We start from the raw sequence: 18539 nt of genomic DNA, 5'->3' as shown, positions 1-18539 counted from the left end.
AACTTCCATTCCTAATGTTTCTTATGTTATCAATCTTTGGCTAAAAAAACTATGTAGATCTAACAGTCTCCTGATTGCTACATGGGTACCTGGAATACATTAACTTGAAAAATTGATGTTGTCAACCAAAATAAATAAAATATTTGTCAAAAGTATAGATAAAACATTACATTAAATATTAAATCTCATATTAAAATATAATCTCTAGGTTGTGGATGAAATAAATTTATATGAGTGCTAATATTAACATTTTTTAATTAGGCTTTATTTTTCTTGAGTGACAAATATTTAATTAAATTTCTGTGTTTTAATTTGATTAATAACAACTAGCAAAATTAAAATCAGAAGAAAAGATAATTTCCAAATTAAAAACAATAGAAAACTTCTGTACTTAAAAGTATATATATATATATATTTTCTAGAAATGGTTCAGAAGATTGACTTGAATATTTTTGGTTCAAATTATAGCTCACATAATTTTAAACTGCATAATGTAAGGCAAATCATTACCTTTTTAAGCTTTGGTTTCCTATTTGGGGGGAAAAGGAAAAGGTAATGTTTTCCTGTATGATATGACAATTAAAGCCAAGGGAAATACCTTAAAAATAATGAACAGTTAACAAACACGAGGAATACCTTAAAGGAAAACAATGTTGTGTTATTGATGAAATAATACTAAATTCTAGTTTGTGATCTGATATGTTCATATGCAACAAGTGATTATCAACCATTAGCACCTGGTAATACATAAAATCTTATTATCAATAATTCATTTACATTTCATACACAAAGTCTCAAAAGAGTATATTAAAAAGCCACAGGGTGTCTAGGAATTTTAATTTTAATTGTCTCTATGATAGAGAGAAAAATTTTGTTCTCTCTGTATATTAGTCCATTCTCATACCATCATAAAGAAATACCTGAGACTGTGTAATTTATAAAGGAAAGAGGTTTAATTGATTCACAGTTCCACATGGCTGGAGAGGCCTCAGGAAACTTACAATCATGGCAGATGGGGAAGCAGGCGTGACTTACATGGCAGCAGGCAAGAGACAGTGTGTGTGAGCACAGAAAAAAACTACCATTTATAAAACCATCATATCTTGTGAGAATTTGCTCACTATGATTAAAACCCTATGTAAATAACCCCCATAATCCAATCACTTTTCTCTAGGTCTCTCCCCCAACACCTGTGAATTACAATTTAAGATGAGATTTGAGTGGGGACACAAAGGCTAACCATATCACCCTGTAAGGAATAAAAATGAAGAAAATTAAAGAACATATTTATAATAATTTTACTTTTAAAATATATATATATTTTTTGGTTTACACACTCTTTCTGGAATTTAGAGCTGAGAAATAATGGAATGTTATATATTTTTATTATAAAAAAAATCAACTAGTTTGTTGCCAAGACCAGTTCAGTTGGGGAGACTCTAACCCAGAGGCACTAGAGGAAGTAATGACACATACACAGAAATAGAGAGGTGTGAAGTGCGAAGTCAGGGATCTTACAGCCTTCAGAGCTGAGAGCCCTGAACAGAGATTTAGGCATGTATTCATTAACAGTAAGCCAGTCATTAGCATTATTTCTATAGATACTAAATTAACTAAAAGTATCCCTTATGGGAAATGAAGGGATGGGCTGAATTAAAGGAATAGGTTGGGCTAGTTAACTGCAGCAGGAGCATGTCCTTAAGGCACAGATTTCTCATGCTATTGTTTGTGGCTTAGGACTGCCTTTAAGTGGTTTTCCCGCCCTGGGCGAGCCAGGTGTTCCCTATCCTCATTCAGGTAAACCCACAACCTTCCAGTGTGGGCTTTATGGCCATCATGAACATGTCACAGTGCTGCAGATATTTTGTTTAGGGCCAGTTTTGGGGCCAGTTTATGGCCAGGTTTTGGGGGGCTTGTTCCCAACAGTTTGTATAGTTTAAAAATGTTAAAACTTTTTCTCAGTAAAGATAAATTTCTCTACTTAAATTTATATATGTAAATAAATATGTAGATACATATACAGGTAGAGTTGCATTAAAGCACATTTTTGATGGATGTGCTGATTATTTAGCTCAAAGTAATTCAATTCTCTAATTGGCATTAGCTCTATTTCTTAAATTTAATAAAATATTGATACATTATATAATTAATTTGAACACATATCATCTTCCATAAAATGCAAGCAAAGAGAAGGAATTTTTTTTTTTTTTTTTTTTTGAGGCGGAGTCTCGCTCTGTCATCCGGACTGGAGTGCAGTGGCCAGATCTCAGCTCACTGCAAGCTCCGCCTCCCGGGTTTACGCCACTCTCCTGCCTCAGCCTCCGGAGTAGCTGGGACTACAGGCGCCCACCACCTCGCCCGGCTAGTTTTTTTTGTATTTTTAGTAGAGACGGGGTTTCACCGTGTTAGCCAGGATGGTCTCGATCTCCTGACCTCGTGATCTGCCCGTCTCGGCCTCCCAAAGTGCTGGGATTACAGGCTTGAGCCACCGTGCCCGGCCAAAAGAAGAAATTTTTAAAATGAAGCACACCTGCAGGATCTAGAAAATAGCCTCAAAAGGGCAAATCTAAGAGTTACTGGCCATAAAGAGGAGGTAGAGAAAGAGATAGAGGTAGAAAGTTTATTCAAAGGGACAACAACAGAATTTCCCAAACCTAGAGAAAGATATCAATATCAAAGTACAAGGAGGTTATAGAATACTAAGCAGATTTAACCCAAAGAAGACTACCAGAAGTATTTAATAATCAAACTCTTAAAGATCAAAGATAAAGAATGGATCCCAAAAGCAACAAGAAAAAAGAAACAACATACAATTGTGCTCCAATATGTCTTGCAGCATACTTGGTAGTTGAAATCTTACAGACAGGAGAGAGTGGCATAACATAATAAAAGTGCTGAAGGAAAAAAAATTACCTTAGAATAGTATATGCAGCAAAAATATCCCTTAAATAAGTTTGTTTTGTTTTCCAAGACAAAAGCTGAGATATTTCATTAACACCAGAGTTGGAGAAATGTTAAAGAGAATAATTCAATCAGAAAGAAAGGATGTTAATGAGCAACATCTAATCACTTAAAAGTACAAAATTCACTGGTAATAGTAAATACACAGAAAAATCACAGATTATTATAACTCTGTAACTGTGGTGTATAAACTACTTGTATGCTAAGTAGAAAGACTAAACCATTAAATAAACAAAAGTAGTACCTACAACAAGTTTTCAAGACATATATAGTATGAGCAGATATAAATAGAAACAACAGAATGTTAAAAAGCAGGTGACATAGTTAAGACATAAATATTTTTATTAGTTTTCTTTCTGCTTATTTGTTTGTTTATGCAAACAGTGTTCAGTTGTTATCAGCTTAAACAATGGGTTATAAGAGAGTATTTGCAAATCTCGTGTTCACCTCAAACCAAAAAGCACACAATGAATACAAAAAAGCAAAAAGAAACTAAACAATATCACCAGAGAAAACCACCTCCAGTAAAAGAAGGAAAGAGGGAAGAAAAGACCATGAAACAACCAGAAAATGAATAGCAACATGACAGAAGTAAATCATTACTTAGCAACAGTAACATTGTATGTAAATGGACTAAACTCTCCAATTGAAAGGCATAGAGTGACTGAATGGATAAAGAAAAAAACAACCCATTGATCTGTTGCCTACAAGAAACACAATTCAGCTAAAAAGACACACAAATAGCAAAAATAAAGGGATGGAAAGAGATATTCCATGCCAATGGAAACCAAAAAAGAGCAGGAGTCACTATACTTGTATTAGAAAAAATAGATTTCAAGACAAAAAATCTAAGAAGTGACAAAGAAGGTGACTAACAATAAAGGGGTCAATACAGCAAGAGAATATAACAATTTGAAATATATATGCACCTAACACTGGAGCACCCAGATATATAAAGGAAACATTATTAGAGCTAAAGAGACAGGTAGACTCCAATATAATAATAATTGGAGACATAAACACTCACTTTTAGCATTGGCCAGATCTTACACACAGAATATCAACAAAGGAACACTGGACTTTATATTAGCTGTAGACAAGTAGATCTAATATAAATATACAGAAAATTTTATCCAGTGGCTACAGAATACACATTCTTGTTCTCAGCACATACATAATTCCCAAGCATAGACCATTTGTTAGGTCACTGTATTAGTCTGTTCTCATGTGGCTAATAAAGACATACCATAGACTGGGTAATTTATAAAGGAAAGTGGTTTAACTGACTCATTGTTCCACATGGCTGGGGAAGCCTCACAATCATGGCTAAAGGTACATGAGGAATAAAGTCATGTCTTACATCATGGCAACAGGCAAGAGACCTTGTGCAGGGGACCTCCTATTTATAAAACCATCCGATCTCATGAGACTTATTCACTTCTATGAGAATAGTATGGGGGAAACCACCCCAATGATTCAATTATCTCCATCTGGCCCTGCCCTTGATACCTCAGGATTATTACAATTGAAGGTGAGATTTGGGTGGGGACACAGCCAAACTATATCATTCCCACCCTGGCCCCTCACAAATCTAATGTCCCCACATTTTAAAACCAATCATGCCTTCCAAACCATCTCCTAAAGTCTTAACTTATTTCAGCATTAACTTACAAGTCCACAATCCGATGTCTCTTTTGAGACAAGGAAAGTCTCTTCCACCTATGAACCTGTGAAATTAAAAGCAAGTTAGTTACTTTCTAGATACATTGGGGGACATAGGCATTGGGTAAATATACCCATTCTAAATGGGAGAAATTGGCAAAAATGAATGGGCTACAGGCCCCATGCAAGTCCAAAATCCAATAGGACCGTCATTAAGCCATAAAGTTATAAAATGATTGTCTTTGACTCCATGTCTAACACCCTGGTCACACAGATGCAAAAGGTGGGCTCCCATGGCCTTGGGCAGCTCCACCTCTGTGGCTTTGCAGTGTACACTGTATACCCCCTTTCCCGGCTGCTTTCACAGACTGACTTTGAGTGTCTGTGGCATTTCCAGGTGCACAGTGAAAGCTGCCAGTGGATCTACCATTCTGGAATGTGGAGGATGACAGCCCTCTTCTCACAGCTTTATTAGGCAGTGCCCTGGTGGGGACCCTTTGTGGGGGTTCCCACCCTACATTTTCCTTCCACACTGTCCTAGCACAGGTTCTCTAAGAGGGCTCTGCCACTGCAACCAACTTTTGCTTGGACATCCAGGTGTTTTGATACATCCTCTGAAATCTAGGTAGAGGTTCCAAACCCTCAATTTTTGGCTTCTGTGCACTCACAGGTCCAACACCACATGTAAGCCACAAGGCTTGGGGCTTGCACTCTCCAAAGCCATGGCTCGAGCTGTATTCTGGAACCTTTTAGACATGGCTGGAGTAACTGGAACAAAGGGCACCAAGTCCCTAGGCTGCATACAGCAAGGGGACCCTGGGCCTAGCACACGAAACCATTTTTTCCTCCCTGGCCTCTGGGCCTGTGATGGGAGGGGCTGACAGGAAGGTCTCTGACATGCCCTGGAGACATTTTACCCATTGTTTTGTTGATTAATATTCAGCTCCTTGTTATTTATGCAAATTTTTGAACCATGCTTGAATTTCTACTTAGAAAATGGGTTTTTCTTTTCTCTCACATCATCAGGCTGCCAATTTTCCAAAATGTTATGCTCTTCTTCTTCTTGAACCCTTTGCCACTTAGAAATGTCTTCTTCCAGATATCCTAAATCATCTTTCTCAAGTTCAAAGTTCCACAGATCTCTAGGTCAGGCACAAAATGCTGCCAGTCTCTTTGCTAAAGCATAACAAGAATCTCCTTTGCTCCAGTTTCCAACAAGTTCCTCACCTCTATCTGAAACTACCTCAGCCTGGATTTTGTTGTCTACATTACCATAGCATTTTGGTCAAAGTCATTCAACAAGTCTCTGGGAAGTTCCAAACTTTCCCATATCTTTGTGTCTTCTGAGCCCTCCAAGTCTCTAGGAAGTTTTGCACTTTCCCACATTTTCCTGTCTTATTCAGAGTCCTCCAAACTGTTCCAGCTTCTGCCTCTTACCCAGTTCCAAAGTTGCTTCTACTTTCTCAGATATCTTAGCAGCAGCACCCAATTCCTGGTACCTATTTACTGTATAGTCAGTTTTCATGTTGCTAATAAAAGCATATCAAAGATTGGGTAATTTGAAAAGAAAAAACTTTTAATTCACTCACCTTTTCACATGGCTGAGAAGACCTCACAATAATGGCTAAAGGTGGATGAGGAGCAAAGTTTTGTCTTATATGGTAGCAGGCAAGAGACTTTGTGCAGGGAAACTTTCATTTATAAAACCATCAGATCTTATAAGACTTATTCACTAACAGGAGAACAGTATGAAGGCAACTGTACCCATGGTTCAATTATTTCCACCTGGCCTCACCCTTATGTAGGAATTACTACAATTCAAGGTGAAATTCAAGTTGGGACACAGAGCCAAATTATACCAGTCACAAAACAAGTCTGAAAATGTTAAAAGAAAAAAAAAAACGGACGTAGCATCAAGGATCTTCTCTAACCACAATGTAATAAAACTAGAAATCAATAGAAATTAATAAGAAGAATAATTTTGGAAACTGAAACAAGAAAAAAGTAACTGAAAAATCTTTTCAAGAGTGAAAGCAATCAATAGTACCAGACTGAAACATGACTAACCTATTGGGATTATCCAAGACATAATGTAAAATAACTATGAATAATATATTGAAGGCTATAGCAGAAAAAGTGGGCATAGTGAATAACCAGATAGCTAACTTTATCAGAAAGATGGAAATTATTAGAAATAATCAAATGGGAATGCTAGAAATGAAAACCATAGTAAAGAATATGGAAAATGTTGACCACAGGTTCATCAATATATTTTTAGTAGTTTATAAAATAGTCATTTAACTTGAAAAGAGGCCACTTCAAAGTGTTTTATTTGCACACCCATAAAAGTTAAAGAGGAAAATGAATCACATGCACACAGAAAACAGAGCATGCAAGATCAAATGTGACAATTTATATGTAATTGAAAGTCTAGAAGTTCAAGAACTAAAATTTGGCAGAAATATATGTGAAGAAGTAATGGCCAAGATGTATGTTAATATATGTGAAGAAATAATGGTCATCTGAAAAACAGACACCAAGTCACACATTTCAGAATTTCAGAAAACAACAAATTTTATAACTAAAAACAACATCTTGAAAGCAATCAGAGAAATGAAAAGCTTATAGAAAAACAAATATATGAATTAGAGAAGATATCTAAAACTAAGTATTAGAAACTTTAGATACCACTAATAGTTAATGATAAATTAGTATCATAAATAATACATTAATAATATCAGCCAACCAGGAAACAAATTTAGGACATCTGTAATGATTTCAGAAATTACCAATCAATTATTTTAAAATGGCCATAAATTCGTGTTTTCCAGGAATAAATATTTTTAATAAAATGCAAAGAACATAAAATGGACTTATAAACCAGAATTTGATCTACCATATTATAGGAGTGTATTAATCTGTTTTCATGCTGCTCGTAAAGACACACCCAGGACTGGACAGTTTACAAAAGACAGAGGTTTAAATGGACTTACAGTTCCACGTAGCTAGGGAAACTTCATGATCATGGCAGAAGGCAAGGAGGAGCAAGTCACATCTCATGTGGATGGCAGTTGGCAAAAAGATAGCGTGTACAGGGAAACTCTCACTTTTAACACCATCAGATCTTGTGAGACCCATTCACTATCATGAGAACAGCATGGGAAAGACTCGCCCCCACTAGTCAATCATCTCCCACTGGGTCCCTTCCACAACACCTGGGAATTATGGGAGCTACAAGATGAGATTTGGGTGGGGACACAGAGCCAAAACATATCAAGGAGCTTTCACAAATTTCATATTATAAATCACCATAAACCATTTATTTGGATATTATGCTTTTGAAAGTATGTTTATCTAGTCTTTTTTTTTTGAGTCAATACTTTGCATTCCACTTTTCTATGTGTATGCTCTCAAAGAAACGTATTAGATATCTTTCCTGTCTATATTTATATTCTTTTCAAATTAAAAAAATACTGAATATAATTTATATACAGAATTACATATATATATATCATTTGATGAATTTTGATAAAAGTATATACCCAGATGCATGTCCATTAATATAGAGAACTTTTACACCGCTCAGGAAATCCCCTTGAACCCTCTCTATTCAATTCTTGAAATTCCCTGCCCCAGGAAACAACTGATCTGATTGTGTTCACTGTAGATTTGTACTGGTTGTTCTAGAATGGCATATAAATGCAAGCATACACTATATTGTAGTTTTTTATGGTTTCTGCCACTCAGCATATGTTGTTGTGATTAATACATATTGCTGTGCTTATTCCTTTGTATTGCTGTGTACTTTTACTCAGTATAAGTATTTACTCAGGCTATTCTCAAAATATACAACTCTTTATAAATATAGTGTTTCTGTGTAGTGTAAGATAGTAGTAGAAGTTTGTTTTGCTCTATATGACCATCCTGTTGTTCTAATATCATTTGCCAAAAAATGACTACATTTTCTTCCATCGAATTACTTTAGTACCATTATCAAGAATCTACTGACCACATCTGTGTTTCGTTTGTCTGCTTATTCCAATACCATATTGTGGTAATAAGTGAAGCTGTATATAAAGACTTAAATCAGGTAGCATATGTTCTTCAAATTTTATCGTCCTTTTCAAAATTGTTTGGACTAATCTAGGATCTTTGCAATTCCATACATATTTTAGAATCAGCTTATCATTTTCTACAAAAAAAATCCGTTTTCATTTTGATTGATTGTGACTAATTAAAAAAAATTGGGGAACAATAGGCACTTAAACATGTTTAGCCTTCAAATCTAACAACAAAATATGTCCTGTGATTCTTTAAGGCCTCACATTTATAAATTTATGTGGTGTGCTTTTCAGTGTATTTTACAAATCTGTATTTAATTTACATGAAAATATTATATGTTTTTAATGCTATTAATTGTACTTTTATTTGAATTTTCTATTTTTGCTGCTATTATCTAATAAGTATGTCTTTAAATTATGTTAAATTTATTTAAAAATTCTATTCTGTGCATTAGTTGGTGATCATTTGGGATTTTCTATGCACATGCCATGTGCACATAGAGACAGTTTTCCCTTCCATTTAAGTTTTTTAATGCCAATTATTCCATTTTTCTGCTGTACAGCACTGGCTAGAGCTTTCAATACAATATTGAAGAAAAATATGAATGCAGGAAACCTTTTCTGTTGTCAGTCCAATTGGGGAGAACAGGAAAGCATTCAGTCTTTAATAATTAATGATGTTAACTAGAGTTTCTGATATTGAACAATCATTTATAGCTGTCAACATTTGCTAAATACTTTCTGTGCATTTATTGTAAAATTACATAATGTTCTCAGTTATTCTGGCAATTTTTTATGGCTGCATTGTATTCCGTGGGGTATATGTACCACATTTTCTTTATCTAATCCACCATTGAGAGCCACATTAAGTTGATTCTGTGTCTTTGCTATGATGAACAGTGTTGTGATGAACAAATGAGTGCACGTGTTTTTGGTAGAATAATTTATCTTCTTTTGGATATATATATAGTAATGGGGTTGTTGGGTCAAATGATAGTTCTCTGAGAAATCTCCAAATTGCTTTCCACAGATGCTGAACTAATTTATATCCCCACTAACAGCGTAGAAGGGTTTCCTTTTCCTCACAGCCTCACCAGCATTTGTTATATTTTTTTGAGTTTTTAATAATAGTTAGTCTGACTGGAATGCAATGATACATCTTTGTGGTCTTGATTTGCATTTTTCTGACTATTAGTGATGTTGACCATTTTCTCTTATGTTTGTTGGTCACTTGTATGCCTTCATTTGCGAAGTGTTTATTGATGTCTTTTGCAGACCTTTTCATGGGGTTGTTTGTTTGTTGCTTATTGAATTGTTTAAGTTATTTGTAGGTTCTGGATATGAGACACTTGTCAAATGCATAGCCTGTGAATATATTCTCCCATTTTAGGTTGCCTGTTTACTCTGCTGACAGTTTCTTGTGCTGTGCAGAAGTTTAATTAGGTCCCACTTGCAAACTTTTATTTTTGTTGCAATTGGTTTTCAGGACTTAGTCATAAACTCTTTTCAAAGCCAATGTCCAGAATAGTGTATCTTATGTTTTCTTTTAGGATTTTGTTTGATGTTTTAAGTTTAAATCTTTAATCCACCTTGTGTTAATTTTTGTATATGGTGAAAGGTAGGTGCTGAGTTTTACTATTCTGCATATGGCTAGTCAGCTATCCCAGCATCATTTATTAAAGAGGGCATCATTTCTCCATTGCTTTTGTTGTTGTTGTTGACTGTCAAAGATCAGATTGGTGTAGGTATGTGGCTTTATTTCTGAATTATCTATTCTGTTCCATTGTTCTATGTATCTGTTCTTGTAACAGAACAAAAGAAGACATTCATACAGCCAACAGACACATGAAAAAATGCTCATCATCACTCGCCATCACAGAAATGCAAATCAAAACCACAATGAGATACCATCTCACACCAGTTAGAATGGCAATCATTAAAAAATCAGGAAACCACAGGTGTTGGAGAGGATGTGGAGAAATAGGAACACTTTTACACTGTTGGTGGGATTGTAAACTACTTCAACCATTATGGAAAACAGTATGGCGATTCCTCAAGGATCTAGAACTAGATGTACCATATGACCCAGCCATCCCACTACTGGGTATATACCCAAAGGATTATAAATTATGCTACTACAAAGACACATGCACACGTATGTTTATTGTGGCACTATTCACAATAGCAAAGACTTGGAATCAACCCAAATGTCCATCAGTGACAGACTGGATTAAGAAAATGTGGCACATATACACCATGGAATACTATGCAGCCATAAAAAAGGATGAGTTTGCGTCCTTTGTAGGGACATGGATGCAGCTGGAAACCATCATTCTTAGCAAACTATCACAAGAAGAGAAAACCAAACACCTCATGTTCTCACTCATAGGTGGGAACTGAACAATGAGCTCACTTGGACTCGGGAAGGGGAACATCACACACTGGGGCCTATCATGGGGAGGGGGGAGGGATTGCACTGGGGAGTTATACGTGATATAAATGATGAAGTGATGGGTGCTGACGAGTTGATGGGTGCAGCACACCAACATGGCACATGTATACATATGTAACAAACCTGCACGTTATGCACATGTACCCTAGAACTTAAAGTATAATAAAAAAAAAAATTTTAGCTACAAGTATTAGGTAAATAATAAATTGATATTAAAATGTGGTATTAACAATAAAAACATAGCGTTAAATTAAAAAAAAAAAAAAAAAAAAAAAAAAACAGTACCATGTTCTTTTGGTTACTGTAGCCATGTAGTAGAAGGTGGGTAATGTGATGCCTCCAGCTTTGTGGTTTTTGCTTACTATTGCTTTGGCTATTTGGGCTCTTTTTTGGTGTATGTGAATTTTCGAACAGTATCTTTTCTATTCTAAAATGTGAAAAATGATATTGGTAGTTTGAATAGCATTGAATCTGTAGATTCAATGGTAGTATGCCCATTTTAACAATATTATTTCTTGCAATCAATAAGCATGGAATATTTTTCTATTTGTTTGTGTCACCTATAATTTCTTTCATCAGTGTTTTGTAGTTCTTCTTGTAGAGATGTTTTACTTGCTTGGTTAGCTATATTCCTAGATAACTTATTTTATTTTATTTTTGTCACCATTGTAAATGAGATTCTATTTTTGATTCGACTCTCAGCATGAAGATTACTGGTGTACAGAAATGCTACTGATTTTTGTACTTTGATTTTGTTTTTTGAAACTTAACTAAAGTCATTTATTGGTTCCAGGAGACTGCTGGCAGAATCCTTCGGGTTTTTTGCGTATAGAAGCACATCATATGTTGAGAAATAATTTGACATCTTCTTTTCCTATTCAGATGCCTTTTGTTTCTTTCTCTTTCCAGATTGCTCTAAGACCTCCAGTATTATGTTGAAGCAGAGTGGTGACAGTAGGCATCCTTGTCTTTTTCCAGTTGTCAATGGTAATGCTTCTAGCTTTTGCACATACAGTTTGCTGTTGGTTGTGTATCGGCCATAGATGGCTTTCACTATTTTGGAGTATGTTCCATTGATGCCCAGTTTCATGAGGGTTTTGTGTGTGTGTGTGTGTGTGTGTGTGTGTGTGTGTGTGTGTGTGAAGGAATGCTGGATTTTATTGAAGACTTTTCCTGTGTCTACTGAGATGGTGATTCAATTTTTGTTTTTAAGTCTGTTCATGCGGTAAGTCCCATTTATTAACTTTTGTATGTTGAACCAACCCTGCATCACAGAAATAAAGCCAACTTAATTGTGGTGAATTACCTTTTTGACTTGCTGCTGGATTCAGTTTGTTAGTATTTTGTTAAGAATTTTGCAGGTATGTTCATTTTGACCTTCAGTTTTCTTTTTTATCCTGTGTTGGCCAGATTTTGGTATCAGGGTGATGCTGGCCTCATAGAATTAATTAAGGAGGAGACCCTCTTGCTCAGTTTTTTGAAATAGTTTCAATACAGTTGGTACCAGCTCTTCTTTGCCCATTTGGTAGAATTTGGCTGTAAATCCATCTCGTCCAGTGCTTTACATGGTATGGTTGGTAGTTTTTTTTTTTTTTTTTAACTGATTTCATTTTAGAACGTGATATTGATCTGTTCGGGGTTTCAATTTTTCCTAATTCAATCTTGGGAGACTGTATTTCCAGGAATCTATTCTCATTTTCTTGATGTTTAGTTTATGTGCATAGTAGTATTCATAATAGTCTCTGAAGATATTTTGTATTTCTGCATTATCAGTCATAATTTCACCTTTGTCGTTTCCGAATGTCCATATTTTGATCCTCTCTCTTGTTTTCTTTGATAATCTAGCTCAGAGGTCCCCAACCAGTTAAGAATCAGGCTGCACAGCCGGGGATGAGTGTGGGGGCAAGTGAACATCACCACCTGAGCTCCGCCTCCTGTCAGATCAGCAGCAGCATTAGATTTTCATAGGATCGTGAACCTTGCTGTGAACTGCGCACATGAGGGATCTAGGTTGTGCACTCCTTATGAGAATCTAACTAATGCCTGATGATCTGATGTGGAACAGTTTCATCACAAACCCCACCCACTTTCTCTCCGATCCTTGGAAAAATTGTCTTTCACAAAACCGAACTTTTGTGCCAAAAAGGTAGGGGACCACTGATCTAGCTAGTACTCTATCAATCTTGTTTATTCTTTCAATTAACAAACTTGTGGTTTCATTTCTTAGTGGCTTTTGTCATTTCTTAGTGTTGTTTCTGTTTTTGTTTTGCAGTTTGGTTATTAATATCTTAGTTTATAAAGTAAGTTGAAAAGAATTTCCCCAAAATTTATGTAAGATTGTTATTATATCTTTATTACATGTTAAATAGGATTCATCAATAAAACCATCTGCTGTTGCAAGTTTTATTGGGAAGGGAAGAGGAAGGTTTTATTTATGAATGTAATTACTCTAATAAAAGAAAGCTGTTTATATTTGCAATATGTTCTTGAGTCTAATTTGTTAAGTTATATCTTTCAAGGAATTTGTTTACCTCACTAATATTGAGAAATTCAATGATACGAAGTTAGTCATATTTTGTCATCATTTTATGAGTGCTTACAAAACAATATTAAAAAGTTATTTTATTACTGTTAATGCTATATTTTTCTTTTTCCATTCATCATTTTACATATATCTTTTTCAGTTTTAATGTTCTCAAAAACTATTGTTGGGTGTTATTAATTTATGTAATTTTTTCAACTTTTATTTTAGATTCTGGGAGTACAATTGAAGGTTTGTTACAAAGGTATAGTGCATGATGCTGAGGTTTGGAGTGTGTTTAAACCCATCACCCATGAAGTGGTGTATTCTTCTGTTTAATGCTTTTTGTTATCTTTATTATTTCTTGGCTTCATCTAACTAGATTCAGTTGGCTGTTCTCTATAATCCTAAAATAAAATATCAGATAATCGATTTTAAGGATCTCTTTCATCTGAAGATAAGTCTTGCGGGTCTTAAATTTCTCTAAGAGTACTGCATTACCTTTATTCCATGAATTTTGATAGACAGAATTTAAAAAATCATTCAATGAAAATATTTCCTAAAATTTTTTGGTTATTTGGACACATGTGTTATTTAAAACTGGATCGTCTCATTTCCATTTACATTCTATATGTACTTTGGACATTTGTTTTTTCTCTGGACGGCTCCCCTCTAGTATTGGTGGTGTCTATATGTTTTCTGTCTGTTTACATAATCAGTTGAAACTAGCTCTCCTTTGCCAGAATATTGAACTATAGTATCTTACTCATGTGGCAACATGAATTACATTAGAAAGGAGAAACACTTTCCTCAAATGTCTTTGTTTTTAGTCCATTTAAAGCTGTTTTGACTAGAATGCATTTCAGTATCTTGAAGAAATATAAAAAATTAGAAACACCAACTAACAAAGCCACAACTGACCTACAAACGAAAATTATAAAGTCTATAAGTGTATGTAATTCTATAGATAAGTCCTAGTAATAGCAATTCCATACATTTGTAGTCACTAAAACAGACTGAAGGTATTGGTAAGGTTTATGTTGAGCTTTACCGATGAAAGTTTTTGTACTTGTGTTACCTTGTTCGATTTTCACAATAATATTGCAAAGTCTTTATTAATATTATGCTCATATTGCATATTTTTATTTCTGACTCACAGAAACAAAAAAGTCTTTAGTGCTCAGACAAGTTTAGAAACAAATTTTGAATTCAATTTTGTATCCTATTTTTTTTACTTCAATTTGTAATCATTCAGTTCAGAGTTTTTCTCCTAAAATATATTGCCCATTTTACATGACAGACTTGGAATGAAAGTAAGTTTTTCTACACCAAATTTGGTTAAAAAAAAATCGCAGATTTATCTGTGTAAGTTTATAAAATTTGTACCTTTTCAGAATTACTGATCTTGACTTACCATTGGAGAGGTTAAATACTGAATAGCAAATTATTCTCCCTAACTCTAAATATAATCTCATCATAATGAAAATTTCAATGTGCTATTCATCAATAACCTGATATGATATAAAACTTCTTCCAAAGAGCCCTGTTAACTGAGTTTTGCAATAAATGTGATATTAATCACAGGTTTCAAACATGTCATGCTTTTAATTTCCCAATAATCTTCAACATGCTTGTACTCCATTTAATGTTTCAAAGGGAGAATGTAATGACAATTAGTTTTCAGTGACAGCCGGTAACTCTGCATGAAGGCATGAAGGTGAGTACTGCCTCTCTTTTTTTAAAGAAAGCATCCATTGATCTCATATGTTTTGATTCTGCCAGGAACATTTCCCTTATGGCTGTCCTAAAAATAGAGAAAGCCTGACCCAACACTAATGTCCCATTCTATTTTCAATGCGTGACTTTGTTTTGTTCTCTTGATTGATTTGACTGGGGCATGAAATGTAAGCCTATTTACACTTGTTACAAAGAGAGAGGATGAAGGGTATCACAAACCCACAAGGGGACAGCACTGGTGTTCGTGAAAAGATATACAAAGAGGAATACAATGGCTTTCCTCTTTCCATCTGTGTGTCAGTGTAGAGAGGCATGCTCTTAAATGGCTGCTGCTGCTCAAATGGAAATGGAGCGCTGTGGAGTAGCACTCCTTGGTCATTATGAGACCACAGTTCTGAAAGAGTAAAAGAGTTTTGGATTGTGGGAATTGTTGTTTGTTTTTTGTTTTGTTGTTTCTTGACTGTGAAATTTTTTCCAATATGATAAAGATAAAATACAATAAGAACGTTTTTTTCTCTTACTTTTATTTGGGGGTCATAGGTTACTTATTCCTCAATCTGGCAAAAATCATTTAAGAGCTATTTGTTTGTTATTAGGTGTTCATATCATCAAATCCGTTTTACAGTAATTTATCATTAAAACACGTAAACTATAAAACAGACGTGGTGCCATTAACATCTAATAATAACATATTTTTGGTTAGCTTCTTTTATCCCCATCACAGTCCACTCAGGAAGCAGATATAAACAATCGTAATTATCACCCCAACTCCAAGATGCTCAGGAAAGCCTTCCTCCCAAACACATTATCCTATGTAAGACAAAGTCCACGAATAAAGTTCTCTATAACTTGTACACTATATGGAAATCTCTGGAAAAAATGATCTTAAAAATATGTTTATGTCAATAAAGTTTTATAGTGTGTGATTTAGTGAAGACTTTTCAATACATTACAAATAAAATATTTATATTTTATTAATAATTTTTCTACTTGAATGAAAATAACAAGAAGTTACCTTGAATTTCTGTAAATGATCTAAAATTAAAATCAGTGTGTAGCAAACACATATATATTCTTTAATTAATCAGATTATGTAGTCGAAATGATGAACAATTGTTCTATTTTTCTGGGGCCTTTTAAGATAAATAACCCTATAAACTCTTCAATAAAAGTTTTATTACTTTCTGTAAATTAAATATAGGGTTGAAAGAGATGATGTAAGACCATGTAAAATTAAATTCCCAATGCATGATTTTTGAAAATGATAAGTAAAATATAGTTTAATTTCTGGTTAATAATTAATTTTGAAGGGCATAGGCATAGCTCACTCATGTAAGAAATGCCATGTATGTAATTTACTCCCCAGAAATGAAAATGCAAGGAAAGAAGAAGGGAAGGAGAGAAAGTGGGAAGAGGGAGGGATGCAGCAAAGAAGGGAAGATGAAAAGAAGAAAAATACCTTCTCACTCCCGCTTCTGCAAAATCCACTCCAAGCAATGGTAGTAGAGTAAAAACTCAGCTGAAAAGTAGCAGAAAGCAAGACTAAAATTGCAACATATACAACAATAACACTGACATCTGGCTATCTTAGCCCAAGTATGAAATTATAGAACTTAGCAGACATGTTTAAATCTTACATTCTTACATGCTTCTTCCAGAAATTAAAAGGATAATATTGTTTGTGTTAGCTTACATGGAATACACATAAAATTAGATATTAGGTTTGTTAGGGACAATTAATTGAATTGATTAAAATAAAGAAGCTTCTGATCCATAAATATTCCTATCAGATTGCTCAATTTTGATGTCTACCTTTTATGAAGTAAATGTATATATTACCCACTTCCCGCAGGTGTTCTATCATAATTACTTGCAAAATCAGTTTCTATTCATTGAATTTTTAATTCCAAGTCTTCAAAAATGTTGCAAAGATAACTGAATTATTGGGACATTTGTTCCATGCAACCAAACAATGCAGAACCTACATTTTAAGTGCTTAAAATCGGAATGGATACAGACAACTGTACATGTAAATTGATAACTAGTAGAACGTGTTAGAAAGAGTAAATAAGAACTATATCTAACTAGAAGTAGTTGTTATATAAGAGGATACTGTTCAAATTCATAGAGCTTGGGTGAAAAGTAAATAGCGAGACAGATATTACTGATTGAATAGTTTGAGCTAAGTCACAGAGACTATAAAACATAAGGCATATTTTAAGAAATGCAAACAGTTAATTTGCATTTATATATATGATATGGAAAGAATGATATAAAATATGTGAATAAAGACAAAGAATGGAGCCAAATAAGAAAGTCGTGGAGCTTTAAATAGCAGGCTTTTGGCCAGATATGGTGGTTCATGCCTGTAACCCCCGCACTTTTGGAGGTCGAGGCTGGTGGATCACCAGAGGTCAAGAGTTCGAGATCAGCTTGGCCAGTACAGTGAAACCCTGTCTCTACTAAAAATACAAAAATCAACCAGGTGTGGTGGCACGAGTATGTAATCTTAGCTACCCTGCAGTCTGTGTGGCAGGAGAATTGCTTGAACCCCGGCGGTAGAGGTTGCAGTGAGTCGAGGCGACACCACTGCACTCCAGCCTGGGTGACACAGCAAAACTCTGTCTCAAAATAAATATATAAATAACAATTAAAAAATAAAATAGATAGCATGCTTTAAAATCAGGGCATTTTTCTACCCCAAATCAGACTCTGGAGATATGAGAGCAGACCAGGGTTGTTTGTAAGACTTTTCAGAAGTACAAATAAAAACTTAGAATAATTTTCAAGCTTAGAGGGAAACTTTTATAAACATAAATGTGCATACACACATATATTTTAAAATTTTGCACACAGTAGGTAAGTAAATACAAATAAACACATAGAATCCAATATCAAGATACCTTCCACTGGAATTGGGTTGAACTATGTCTTTTCTCGTGCCATTTTTTTTCTTTCTCCTCATTTTGTCCAGCCAGTCCTAACCTTGAATTTCATCCAATCTTTTGGACTGATCATTACATACCCTGACTTCTGCTTGCTTTCTTACTGATGAGCAAAATGACTGTATTTTCCACCTTTAGCTTTGAAGACTGACTCTTTTTCTTAAGTGTTGGCTGTTGACCAATTCCTGGTTTTATTTTGG

General features: G+C 34.6%; 1 long non-coding RNA gene across 1 annotated transcript in view; it reads left to right on the top strand.

The window, feature by feature from the left end:
* Positions 1 to 17168, top strand: part of LOC111550650 — a 38460-nt gene extending 21292 nt beyond the window's left edge. The window contains exon 2 of the long non-coding RNA XR_002734139.1: positions 16761 to 17168. This is a non-coding gene — a long non-coding RNA (uncharacterized LOC111550650). The remainder of the gene's footprint in view (positions 1 to 16760) is intronic.
* Positions 17169 to 18539: the final 1371 nt, after the last annotated feature.

Source organism: Piliocolobus tephrosceles, chromosome 18 (assembly GCF_002776525.5).
Source record: "Piliocolobus tephrosceles isolate RC106 chromosome 18, ASM277652v3, whole genome shotgun sequence".
NCBI classification, from domain to species: Eukaryota; Metazoa; Chordata; class Mammalia; order Primates; family Cercopithecidae; genus Piliocolobus; species Piliocolobus tephrosceles.
Note: the sequence above shows the minus strand (reverse complement) of the source record. Positions and strands in the feature narration are given on the sequence as shown.